Source organism: Theobroma cacao, chromosome 4 (genome assembly GCF_000208745.1).
Source record: "Theobroma cacao cultivar B97-61/B2 chromosome 4, Criollo_cocoa_genome_V2, whole genome shotgun sequence".
Lineage (NCBI taxonomy): Eukaryota > Viridiplantae > Streptophyta > Magnoliopsida > Malvales > Malvaceae > Theobroma > Theobroma cacao.
In genome coordinates, this window is record NC_030853.1 from 21,958,641 (window position 1) to 21,971,419 (window position 12,779).

Here is a 12,779-nt window from a genome sequence, read left to right on the forward strand (position 1 = left end):
AAAAGGTTTCATATTGGAAGCAAAGTCATGTGTCGGGCGAAATACCATGTATCAGAAGCTAAATTAACCAAACATATTCCTGGGATGTTTTACTGCCAATGCTCTGATGCGGTTTGTTTCTTCAAAGTGTAGAGACATTAACAAGTTTAACTGGTTTTAGATTAGTATCACTGCTTCTGCTGTCACCTAGGTGGTTTAATGCCTTTGATGCATCTCTTAATCCTATATATATGAAGCCAAGGTCATTCTTTTCCTTTTTCAAAATTTGATAATAACAATACGTCCGCGACAGCAATTTTTTGTGCAGGACCGTGCGTATGAATATACAAGAAAAGTCCTTCTTCAGTGCCATACATATGAGAAAAATAATTAGATGACTATTGTTGTCATTTCCTAGGCAGTTATCACTTAACAAATCAGCAGTAAACTCCAGTTTCACATCCTTCTCATGCACCAGATACAGAAAATTTCTGTAATTTTTCTGCTTGTCTTCCGAGTCTTTGAATTCGGACTTCTTAATGCTTGACACTTGTCTTCTCTTCCATTCTACCTTAACAATTACTCTTTGTCAATCTCCATTTTGCATCCAGGGAGGAGTCTTCCCGAATATACTAAGATTAATACTAAAATTTTTGGATTGAGATAGAGTGCAGAAGGATAACGACCTTTTTATTCTGGCAATTGAATATCACTGATGTTGGTTCCGTATAGGTTTCAGAATGAAGTGGACCCATTGGAACAACGTTTTCTCATCAAAATTGAAGATTTGTCCTCAATTCTGATCTGGAAAGTACATACTTCACAGATGCATATCCTTTATTAGTCTGCATTGTCGCACATTCCTGCTAGAGGAATAGACTTCATGGGCTAAGGTCGAACACTATAATATAAGCGTTAGTCTCAATAATATCGGTCTGAATAGCCCTCTAGCCAAGTCTGATATGTAGCCAGCACATTTGGAAAATTTCAGGAGAAGAATTATTATATATATATATATATATATATATATATATTGTATATATGCTCTTTATTGAGTGGAAAAAGGAAGAGAAAAATCGAAAACATGAATTGCATGCAAACCATTACAGCAATTCGCAAAGCATACAACTCTGAGTTTTAGTTTTTAAGGTTCCAGCCTCAGCCTCATGCCTAAGAATAAGGTGCATCAACTAGCTGAGAAACACACCTGCACAGATGTGGCTAGACACAACTGTGTTTTTCATCATTCAATAAATATGCCTCATCACAACCTTTGCTCTCAAAGAACTCAACTGATAATTCTGATAAACTTCACATCAATAACTGTCCTGATTTTTTAATTAAATAGTTTTTCTAAGCCGCCTGATTGGGGTTGGAAATGGTAGTATTTGGAATCACTCAAATACTGCATTGCAACACAAGCAACAGTAAATGGTTAAGTATTTTAAAAATTTCAGACAGTAGCAAAAATGGAAGATAGAGGATGGTCCTTGTAAGGAACTAAACTTACAAGTTCAATTATGATTTCAGAACATAAAGAGTTAGCAGAAATACAAGTAGAGAGTAGGGGCTATGCAGAGCATAGATAATTTTCCAGCCACCCAGTGGGAAGAACGATAGTTTAAACTTGAAGATGAAGCAGGATTTCCACCTGAATATTTCGAGAAACTGACTTCTTTCTGATTATAAATGACTGTCATTAATAGTTCCAGCAGAATACAAAATTTCCAAGTTAAAAACTTGAAGATCAAAACAAGAAAGTAAGCATGTATCAAATGAAGGTATTCATCCCGCCACAAGTCCAAGCTTTAACTAAAAGTAGAGCATTTTGACGATCTATCCTTCTCACTAACAACTGCATAATATATATGCAAGTTACAGTTTCAGAAGTGAAAGAGTCATATGTTTGTTGACATTAGCATCACCATTACATACATTTGAAACATGTTTAACGCATATATACCAAACATAACACTCTGTCGTTTCAAATCAACAGCATCGGTGCCACTCACAAGAGGCCAGGACTTTCTGCCTAATTCTTCAGAATGGCTTCATGTTTTGTGTACTGCCATTTTTTTTTCTGCACCAAGCTATCATAACGCTGCCTGATTCTTCTGGTTAAATATAATGTATGTAAATCAGAGTTCTCCATGCAATTCCTAACCATCTTCCAAGAAAGCAACCTCTATTCCTACTCGTCTTTAGATCCTACGTAATTTTCCTGTGACTAGTTATCTAAATAAAATAGATGAAGGAAAGATCAAAGCAAAGAGTATGAATTGAATTGAAATCACCATCTTAGGAGCCACTACTTAAAAAGAGACCATGAACTGAAACAAGCAACATTTTTCTTAAAGCATACAAAATATATATGTTTCTGCATTAATTTGGTTTGTTTGGATTGGATGATAGAGAATGTTCATGTCCAGCCTGCCTCTCTAAACATGATACCTATTAATTAACTGACGCAGGAGCGTTTAAGATTTTATTTTATTTTTGTTAATTTTAGTTGATTTAGGAATTATAGGCATATTAAAATTCTTCCTTTACTTGTATTAGGATTTTAAGCTAGTCATGTTCTATGTAAGAATAGAACACCTATTTTATTTAAATCTCTTATTAATTATTCTAATTGTATTAGATAACTAGGAGTAGAGTTTATTAGGATTTGGACCTATAATACTATAAATAGGACCCTTAGGCTTAGTTATGAGATATTCAGAATTGAGAGTTAATAAATAATATTTTTTTAAGCAGGAGTGCTTATTTCTCTAGGCTCTTTTAAAGAGTAAGAGGTTTTAATATATTTGGTCTAGCCAACCAAAGTGGGATTTTGACTATTTTTCACCTTAGTGGGGTTTTCAACCTTGCCAAGATTGGTGATTCACCTTAGTGGGGTTTTCAATCTCGCCACGATTGGTGTTTTTTATAACGCCTAGGTGCCTTTATAACGCCCCGACGTCAGTTTGGTATCAGAGCGGGAGGATTATTATTCGCTGCATAAGTTCAGATTCGCTGTCAAGTTTCGATATTCCCTGTACGGGTAATTTTATTGCTTTATAGTTATATCATCATCTTTTTTTTTCTACATCACCATAACATCATCACCATAAAATAAAATGCCGTCAAGACGTCAAAATCGTCAAAGAGATGATCACGAGATTGAGATTGTAGAACTATGTCAGCAAATTCAAGAATTACAAGAGCAACTCGCAAGACGTGATGCTCAAATAAACAATAGCAACTCTAGTGATGAAGAGAATGACACCAACCCGTTTCATCAAAATTCGTCTTCTGATGAAGAAGTACCTATTCATCGCCTAAGAACTGCTGCTGCCAGAGATTTAAGAATCAAAGTCGACATTCCTGAGTTTGAAGGAAGAATTCATCCTGATGACTTCCTTGACTGGCTCTATACAGTAAAAAGAGTTTTTGAGCTCAAAGATATTCCCGATGAAAAACGTGTGAAGCTTGTGGCAATTAAATTGAAGAAACACTCTTCTATTTGGTGGGAAAATCTCAAAAGACAACGAGAAAGAGAAGGCCGCTACAAGATCAGAACATGGGATAAGATGTATCGAGAACTCAAGCGTAAGTTCCTTCCTGAGCATTATCGACATGAAATTTTTATCAAATTTCATAACTTGAGACAAAAAACAATGACAGTGGAAGAATATACAATGGAGTTTGAGCAACTTCACATGAAGTGCGATGTCCATGAGCCTGAAGAACAAACTGTAACTCGTTATCTTGGGGGTCTTAATGTTGAAATTGCAGATGTTGTTCAACTACAACCATATTGGAACCTAAATGATGTCATCAGATTAGCATTAAAGGTTAAGAAACAACAATTACGAAAAAGCTCAATGAGTTCATCTAGACAGAAAGATTCCACTTCAAATCGTGGGAGACAGAGTTCGGCAACCATTCCACCTCCAAAGGTAAACTCTTCCAAAACTCTAAATCATAAAGAGACTACTTTTACTCGTGCTCCTAATGTCAACAAAAAGTGCTTCAAATGCCAAAGATTTGGGCATATTGCTTCTGATTGTCCAAATCGAAGAATTATCTCTTTAGTTGAAGAAGAAGTCATGGAAGAACCTAGCCTAGAAGAAGTAGATGATGAGCTAGAAATATTCAATAATGAAGAGATAGAAGAAGTCTCTGCTGACCATGGAGAAGCTCTTGTTGTACGTCGTAACCTTAACACTGCTATGATGACAGAAGATNTCATGGAAGAACCTAGCCTAGAAGAAGTAGATGATGAGCTAGAAATATTCAATAATGAAGAGATAGAAGAAGTCTCTGCTGACCATGGAGAAGCTCTTGTTGTACGTCGTAACCTTAACACTGCTATGATGACAGAAGATGAAAGTTGGCTCCGTCATAATATATTCCATACAAGGTGCACATCCCAAGGGAAGGTTTGTAATGTCATTATTGATAGTGGAAGCTGTGAAAATGTTATTGCCAACTACATGGTGGAAAAGTTGAAACTTCAAACTGAAGTACATCCTCATCCTTACAAGCTACAATGGTTGAGAAAAGGAAACGAAGTTAAGGTAACAAAGCGTTGTTGTGTTCAATTCTCTATTGGAAATAAGTATGAAGACGAAGTTTGGTGCGATGTTATTCCAATGGACGCATGCCACTTGTTGTTAGGACGCCTATGGCAATATGATCATCGAGCTCACCATGATGGATACAAAAATACTTATTTCTTCATTAAGGATGGAGCAAAAATTATGTTGACTCCATTAAAGCCAGAAGATTACCCAAAAAAACAAGAGAAAAATAAAGCACTCATCACTATGTCTGGTTTAAACAAAGCTTTTAATAAGTTAAGTCTTTTATACCTCTTATTAGTTTGTGAGGAGAATGAAGTATCTTCACCATTGTCCAAAGATGTCAAACCCATAATTGAAAAGTTTTGTGATGTTGTACCTGAAGAGATACCCCATGGACTACCACCAATGCGAGATATTCAGCATGCCATTGATTTCATCCCTGGTTCTATAATTCCAAACAAGCCTGGTTATCGCATGAGTCCGCAAGAGCATAAGGAGTTACAACATCAAGTCAAACAACTTTTGGAAAAAGGCCTGGTAAGAGAAAGCGTTAGCCCTTGTGCTGTTCCTGCTTTATTAGTTCCAAAAAAAGATGGAACATGACGTATGTGCATTGATAGTCGTGCCATGAACAAAATCACCATCAAGTATCGTTTTCCCATTCCTAGACTTGATGATTTGTTAGATCAATTACATGGTGCTATTATCTTTTCCAAGATCGATCTGCGTAGTGGTTATCACCAAATTTGAATGCGACCTGGAGATGAATGGAAAACTGCATTCAAAACTCATGATAGGCTATATGAATGGACAGTTATGCCTTTTGGCTTCTCTAATGCACCCAGCACCTTTATGCGCCTAATGAACCAGGTATTCCGTCCTTTTATTGGAAAGTTTGTTGTGGTTTATTTTGATGATATTTTGGTGTATAGTAAGAGTCAGAAAGAACATCTGGAACATGTACAGCAGATATTTGAAGTACTTCGAGAGCAAAAGCTTTTTGCTAACTTAAAGAAGTGTGAATTTATGATCAACAAAGTTATTTTCCTGGGATATGTTGTTTCAAACCAAGGGATTGAAGTGGACCAAAGCAAAGTTGATGCTATTGTCAATTGGCCAGTTCCGAAGTCACTTCATGATGTTCGAAGCTTTCATGGATTGACCTCTTTTTATCGACGTTTCATCAAAAACTTTAGTTCTGTTGCTGCTCCACTTACTAAATGCCTCAAACAAGATAGTTTTATATGGAGTACCAAGGCACAACATAACTTCGAGCAATTGAAAGAAAAGATTACTAAAGCTCCAATGCTTGCACTTTCGAACTTTGATTTGGTGTTTGAAGTTAATTGTGATGCCTCTAATGTTGGTATTGGTGCTGTTCTTTCTCAAGAAGGAAGACCAATTGCTTTTTTTAGTGAGAAACTCAATGATGCAAGATTGAAGTACTCAACATATGATAAAGAGTTTTATGCTGTTATTCGAGCCCTTGATCATTGGAGCCATTATTTATTGCCAAAAGAATTCATCTTGTATTCTGACCATGAAACCCTCAAACACCTTAACTCCCAACACAAGCTTAATCGACAACATGCAGCTTGGAGTGAGTTTCTTCAAGCTTTTCCAATTCTCCTCAAGCACAAGTCAGGTGCACAAAACAAAGTAGCTGATGCCTTAAGTCGTCGCCTTACTCTCCTCTCTACTTTACAATTAAAGGTTGTTGGCTTTGAAGTTGTGAAAGAATTGTATGAGAAAGATCCTGAATTTAGTGAGATATGGAAGACCAGTTCCCAACATCCTTATCGATAATTTTATTAGCAAGAAGGATATCTTTTTAAAGGTAACCAACTATGCATCCCTCAATGTTCTTTACGCCAATCTATTATTTGGAAAGCTCATAATGGAGGATTAGCTGGACATTTTGGGAGAGACAAAACATTGGCTCTTGTGAAAGAAAAGTTTTATTGGCCTAAGCTGGAACGAGATATCATCCGACATATTCAAAGGTGTCGTATTTGCCATATTGCCAAACTTGGAAATCAAAACACTGGTATGTATAAACCATTACCCATTCCTGAAGCTCCTTGGGTAGATATAAGTATGGATTTTGTTTTGGGTTTACCAAGAACTCAAAGGCAAAAGGACTCTGTAATGGTAGTCGTCGATAGATTTTCCAAAATGGCTCATTTTGTGCCATGCCATAAAACTGATGATGCTTCTCACATAGCTGATTTGTACTTCAAAGAAATTATGCGTCTTCATGGAATTCCAAAAACCATCACTTCAGATCGAGATGTGAAGTTCATGAGTCATTTCTGGCGAACCCTCTGGAGGAAAATGGGAACTCATTTACAATTTAGTTCAGCAAGTCACCCTCAAACGGATGGTCAAACAGAAGTAGTCAACAAAGTTTGAGAAACTTATTACGAAGCTTTGTTGGTAAACACATTCGCCAATGGGATCTTGTATTAGCACAAACAGAATTTTCTTATAATAACTCTGTGAACCAAACCACTGAAAGATGTCCATTTGAAGTAGTGTATGGAAAACGACCTCTTAGTCCTTTGGACCTTCCTGCATTACCAACTACTTGTGAATTTAGTGCTGATGCTGAAAAATGTGCTAAGCAAATCAAGAAGCTTCATGAAGAAGTTCGAGAGAAGACTAATCGTCAGAATGATAGATACCAAAAGCAAGCCAACAAACACAAAAAGCCAGCTAGTTTTAAAAAAGGAGATTTAGTATGGATTCATTTAAGGAAAGAACATTTTCCTAAGTCTCGTGCAAAACTATCTCCTCGAGCTGATGGACCATTCCGAGTCTTGGAACGTATTAATGAGAATGCTTACAAGATTGAACTTCCAGGAGATTATGAAGTTTCTGCAACTTTCAATGTAGCTGATCTTTCACCTTACTATGGAGAACATGATGAAGATATGGATCTTGAAGACGATTTTTCTCCAACTTAGAGAGAATGATGTAGGAGCGTTTAAGATTATATTTTATTTTATTTTATTTTATTTTTGTTAATTTTAGTTGATTTAAGAATTATAGGTATATTAAAATTCTTCCTTTACTTGTGTTAGGATTTTAAGCTAGTCATGTTCTATTTAGGAATAGAACACCTATATTATTTAAATCTCTTATTAATTATTCTAATTGTATTAGATAACTAGGAGTAGAGTTTTATTAGGATTTGGGCCTATAATACTATAAATAGAACCCTTAGGCTTAGTTATGAGACATTCAGAATTGAGAGTTAATAAATAATATTTTCTTAAGTAGGAGTGCTTATTTCTTTAGGCTCTTTTAAAGAGTAAGATGTTTTAATATTTTTGGCCTAGCCAACCAAAGTGGGATTTTGGCTATTTTTCACCTTAGTGGGGTTTTCAACCTTGCCAAGATTGGTGATTCACCTTAGTGGGGTTTTCAACCTCGCCACGATTGGTATTTTTCATAACGCCTAGGTGCCTTTACAACCCCCCGGCGTCATTAACTTTATTCTACGCCAGATTTCAACAATAATATGTTATCAAATATCAAATGCCAAATATTCAACCAAATATTAATCAAAAGTATTGCACTACATCCATTATTTAGCATCCTATCCTGGAATGTCAAAGATTTAGGAAGCTGTTTAAAGATACGTATGGCAAGAAAAATGATCGGAATGTGCAAAGTTGCAGAGTTGAAATGAAGTGATAGAGTTATTGAAAGATTATGGCCTGTTTTTGATATAGAATGGATCTCGAGTCATGTTGTGAGTAGGTAAGGAGAATTGGTAACTGCTTGACATCCCATCCTATTTGGTCAAAATACAATGATCAAGAGGGTTTATCCTTGTTCAAGGGAAATGGGTTATTCATGATTTTGATCGTGTTATTGTTAATATTTACGCCGATTTACTTTCACCAAAATTCAATGATTTTTGACTTCGAATTTCACCAAGAACTCTTTTTTATCCCTAATACTATAGTAACAACATAATGCTTAGCTAATAAATAGGTATATGCTACTTTTCATGTAAAGGGCACCACAGAGCTTAATTATAATCCTACACTTAAAATTTAATAATTATTTCAAGCACACAAACTAGTCATGTCTTATATCTAATTTTCAGCATACAAGGAATAAATAAAGGGCCTTGCATGCTAATTATGAGTCCTGACTTCTAAGTTGGAAAGAATATCTTCATCCAATGCATGAGAAATCACCTTATTCACAGTCAGTCACTACATTGAATTGAAAGTGTTTCTCTAAATACTATAACCTTACCAAGTGCCCAAAGGCACTCATATAGCATTTGCTATTCACTTCTTCTGCAAGTGATTAACTTCTATTATCAGTAAGGTTTCAGCTTTTATATGGTCAGCTTTCCATTGTTTCTATCAAAATTCTACCAAATAACAAGTTCACTCAAGAACAAAGTGGAGCAGAAAGTTCAGATCATTGCTTTGCATGATATTTCTCAATGCATTCATCTCGTGTTGAAGTTATTTTTCCCTTTGTCCTAGCAAATCCAGTATACATAGAAGAGTTTGGTATTTATTTCGAACCACAGTTGCAGTTTATTGAGCAAGGAAAAACCTGACCTACTCACAAAAGATCCATTCCTCTTCTTCACCTTTCTCTCCCTCTTGCTTGATCAATCCTCTTTGTAATAAACATTTCTAAAACCTAACTAAAAAGAGATTAACTATATTTAGTACCACATATCCTCTCTAGTATCATATACATATAGCATGTCCCTTGTAAAAGAAAAAGAATATCATCAGCAACCTTTTTGATTTAATTTGTGGCAATTAATTAATCAACTCATGTATCAGCCATGCGTCTTCGTAGTCCCCACTTTAACCCAGAATCCCTCAGACCTGATTATATATGATACTCCCTAGAAAACAGAGAAACAGTGTTTCTCACCAAATGAATGGTGTCATAGATATCAGATCGAATGAGTACAGATGCCACATGACCACACATGAAGTTTCTAGATATATATTGCATGTATGCATGTATATCATTCTCAAGAATGAACCTCCAAAACAGGTTGCACCATCTCTTGTTACTATTTCTAGCGACCATCAGTTCAAGACACAATAGCCTAATTCTTAAAAGTTATACCACATGAGATGGGATGCATTGACATGAACTCTAGCAGTCAGGGGTTGAGCATGGAGAGAATTCTAGATTCAAACCAATGTCCTCTCCTATTATTATTAAAAAAAAAATGCATAAAAGATAAAAAAAGAAAGAGAAGAATATAGTTCTACCCTATTCCAAAAGGAGACTTAACCTACCTAGAAACTCAACTATATCCGTATATGACTTGCAATGTTGTTAGATGCCTTCTGCAATACTAAAAAAGTACTCCCAGGGAAATGGTGTCTTCAAACTAAAATATGAGCAAACAGTGGAAAGTTATGGGTTACAAACAATTCAAAAGTTAATTACCTTCTGTACATTAAGGGAACTTTAAAGAAAAACCTAACTTTCTGCAAATTAAATTTCAGATAATAAAATGCCATAAAAAGGAAGCAACACCAATCGATTGCTATGCCTCCCAAACTATAGATCAGTGGCTATGGATATAGTTTTTTGAGGGGAAAAAGAATTAATGTTGGTTCGGCTGTATTATTTTTATCAGATTATGTCTTATAAAATTCTAAAAAAATAAAAAATTAAGGAAAACTTGACTCGATGTCAATGGCATTTAATTTTGAACCATAAATTTTTAGCAGCAGACCTTGATCCAAATTATATATTATGAACAGCTTTGTTTAGGCAAACAAAAGAAAACGAAAATTAAAATACAAAGAAATCAAGCTAAAAGAGGCACTGCCAACAACAGTTAACACAAGTGTAGTACGTATTAAAACTCAAAGAAACACTTTCCTGGAAGGAAAATTCTACTGATGGGGTTTCCGCTACTGGAAACAAAACAGACTTTGTTACATAAAAACAAAGCAAAAAGGTGCCAAGGATCATCACAGTTACCTGATCGTCATCACCAGTAGATATGTCACGGCAGGGTGTTGGACTGTGGGGAGAAGAAGCTTAGCATTCAGCAGTAAGCTGGCCTGATTAAAGTTACAATGCACCCGTACGTTCACTCCTACCAAGATGGGTATAATAAAACCACAAGCATATTATTAGTGGAATTTTCCTTGTTAGAAAACTCAAAGTGACTTGGCAAAGGGTAATAAAATATTCCCCTTCTGATAAAACTGCGAGTCCTTTTCTCATTTAATTAGGTCAGCATTTTCTTATTTATATAAATGGTCAAGGTGTCCCATACGTGTTTGTGTTATAGATTTTTTGTCAATTTAATACTTCTACCTTAAAATTAGTTAATTTAGTCATTTATCTTGAGATTTTATACAATCGAGTAGCTTTACTAATTCTGTCTAAATTGACTATTAGTGATGTTGATGCGTTAGACAAAAAAAAAATAATTTTTTCAAAAATTTTTTTATCACATCAATTTCTTTGTGTCATGTCATAAGATTAAATTAAACAAAATTGTAAATTAAAGGATTAAATTGAGTAAAATTGTAAAGTACAAAAATTAGATTAATCAAACATATATATTATAGGAATAAATTAGTCACACAAGAACTAAATTGAATACTTTTACAATTTGAGTAGTTAGAGTATTTTTAAAAAAAATAGATATTTTTACAATTTTTTTGTTTAGAACCTCATTTGTACTAAAAATGTACTTTTAAAGGTTTTCTTTAGTAATTAAAAATCATGAACTTTCCACTTGTATAAAAAATACACAAACTAATTATACTGCTTAATTACAAAAAGATCAAATCTAGTTACAAAAGGAGTTCATTTATATGAGAAACCAATGGCTCATCTATAGATCAATATACAAAAGTATTGAGCCATAATTTTCAGACATATGCACATGAGCAAAACATACGCATACCCCTCAAAATTACATGAATGAGCTGAACCGAGCCAAAAGTTTTGCAACATATATACTCTATATTCACACTACTAACACTGCTTGTTATCAGTTACAAAATAATAAAAGAACAACGGATGATTTGACATATTTAATTTAAAAATAGCAACATTTGACTAGCTAGCTACAAAAAACTAAATGTAAGACCCAATAAATCTGACATAAGGACGGAGAAAAGACAAGAAAAGACTAAGTTTGTCGAAAACTAAAGTACGTGTTCAACATGATTTTTCAGAACTATGTACTTTCCAGCTCATGTATGACAGTATGAGTTGTGAAGCTATTAAGCTGTTATCTATATATAAAATGGATTGTTTGAGTAAAGAAAAAAAATTATAAAAACCCTCTCTTGGTGGGCATTACAGTATGGTGTGGAAGAACATGCTTGAAAGATAAAACTTTTGAAGTTGTTTTTGCAGACCTCAATGCAGTTAGGGACGTGAATCATTCTCCAAAGGACTAGAGAGTGGTTGTTAGCCCTTGAAATAGAGTGTGAAAGAACTCAAAAAGGATGAAGGAAAAGGTGAGGAGGCCTCCCATGATGGCCATAAATTCGGAGTAGTTGGGAGGGCATTTCGGGGAATTAATTTGCCTCAGGTACTCCCCTTTTCATTAAGGGAGGGGTGGAAGGGGTTCTGAGAAATGAGGGAGGAAACATGTTGACTGTATTTTCAAGACCCATACCTAGGTGAGTGCCATGGAATTCAAGTATCATGGGGGGTGGGGGGGCTCTATATTTTGGAATTATTAACGTAATTAAGGACTAGTTGGGTTTGTAATGGGGGGACTTGTTAATGTGTCTTGGATATGTATGTTAAGTAGACTTATTGAGTGAATTTAATCTATCGTGATGAAAGTTGTGATGATGAGATTCAAGGAGATCATGAATGTAATCTCTTTATATTAATAAATTTTAAATTTATCCAAAAAAATTTACAGCTTTATCAAAGGCGATTTGTCAATAAAAAATTTCAATTTTAAAGACATTAAGCTCAACCTACATAACCTTTCATATATTATCGGAGTTAAAAGAGAAGAAGCATAAAAGGACTTAAAAAAGGAATTAATCGAGTGCGAGCCATTAGGAGTGTTTTTCCTAATAATTTTGTATGGGTCGAATGGGTGCGAGTAGAATTGATCAATCATAGACACGAAGTCTTCCTATTGCTAAGATTTCTAGTCAAAAGGTCTTCTGCAAAAGTTGATACTCCAAATCCAATAAATAGCAATCCAAATCCAATAAATATCAATCCAATTGCCGT

The 12,779-nt window shown here is 34.9% G+C and overlaps 1 pseudogene; it reads left to right on the top strand.

Annotated features, from left to right (window-relative positions):
* Positions 3,099-6,353, top strand: LOC108661605 (annotated as a pseudogene).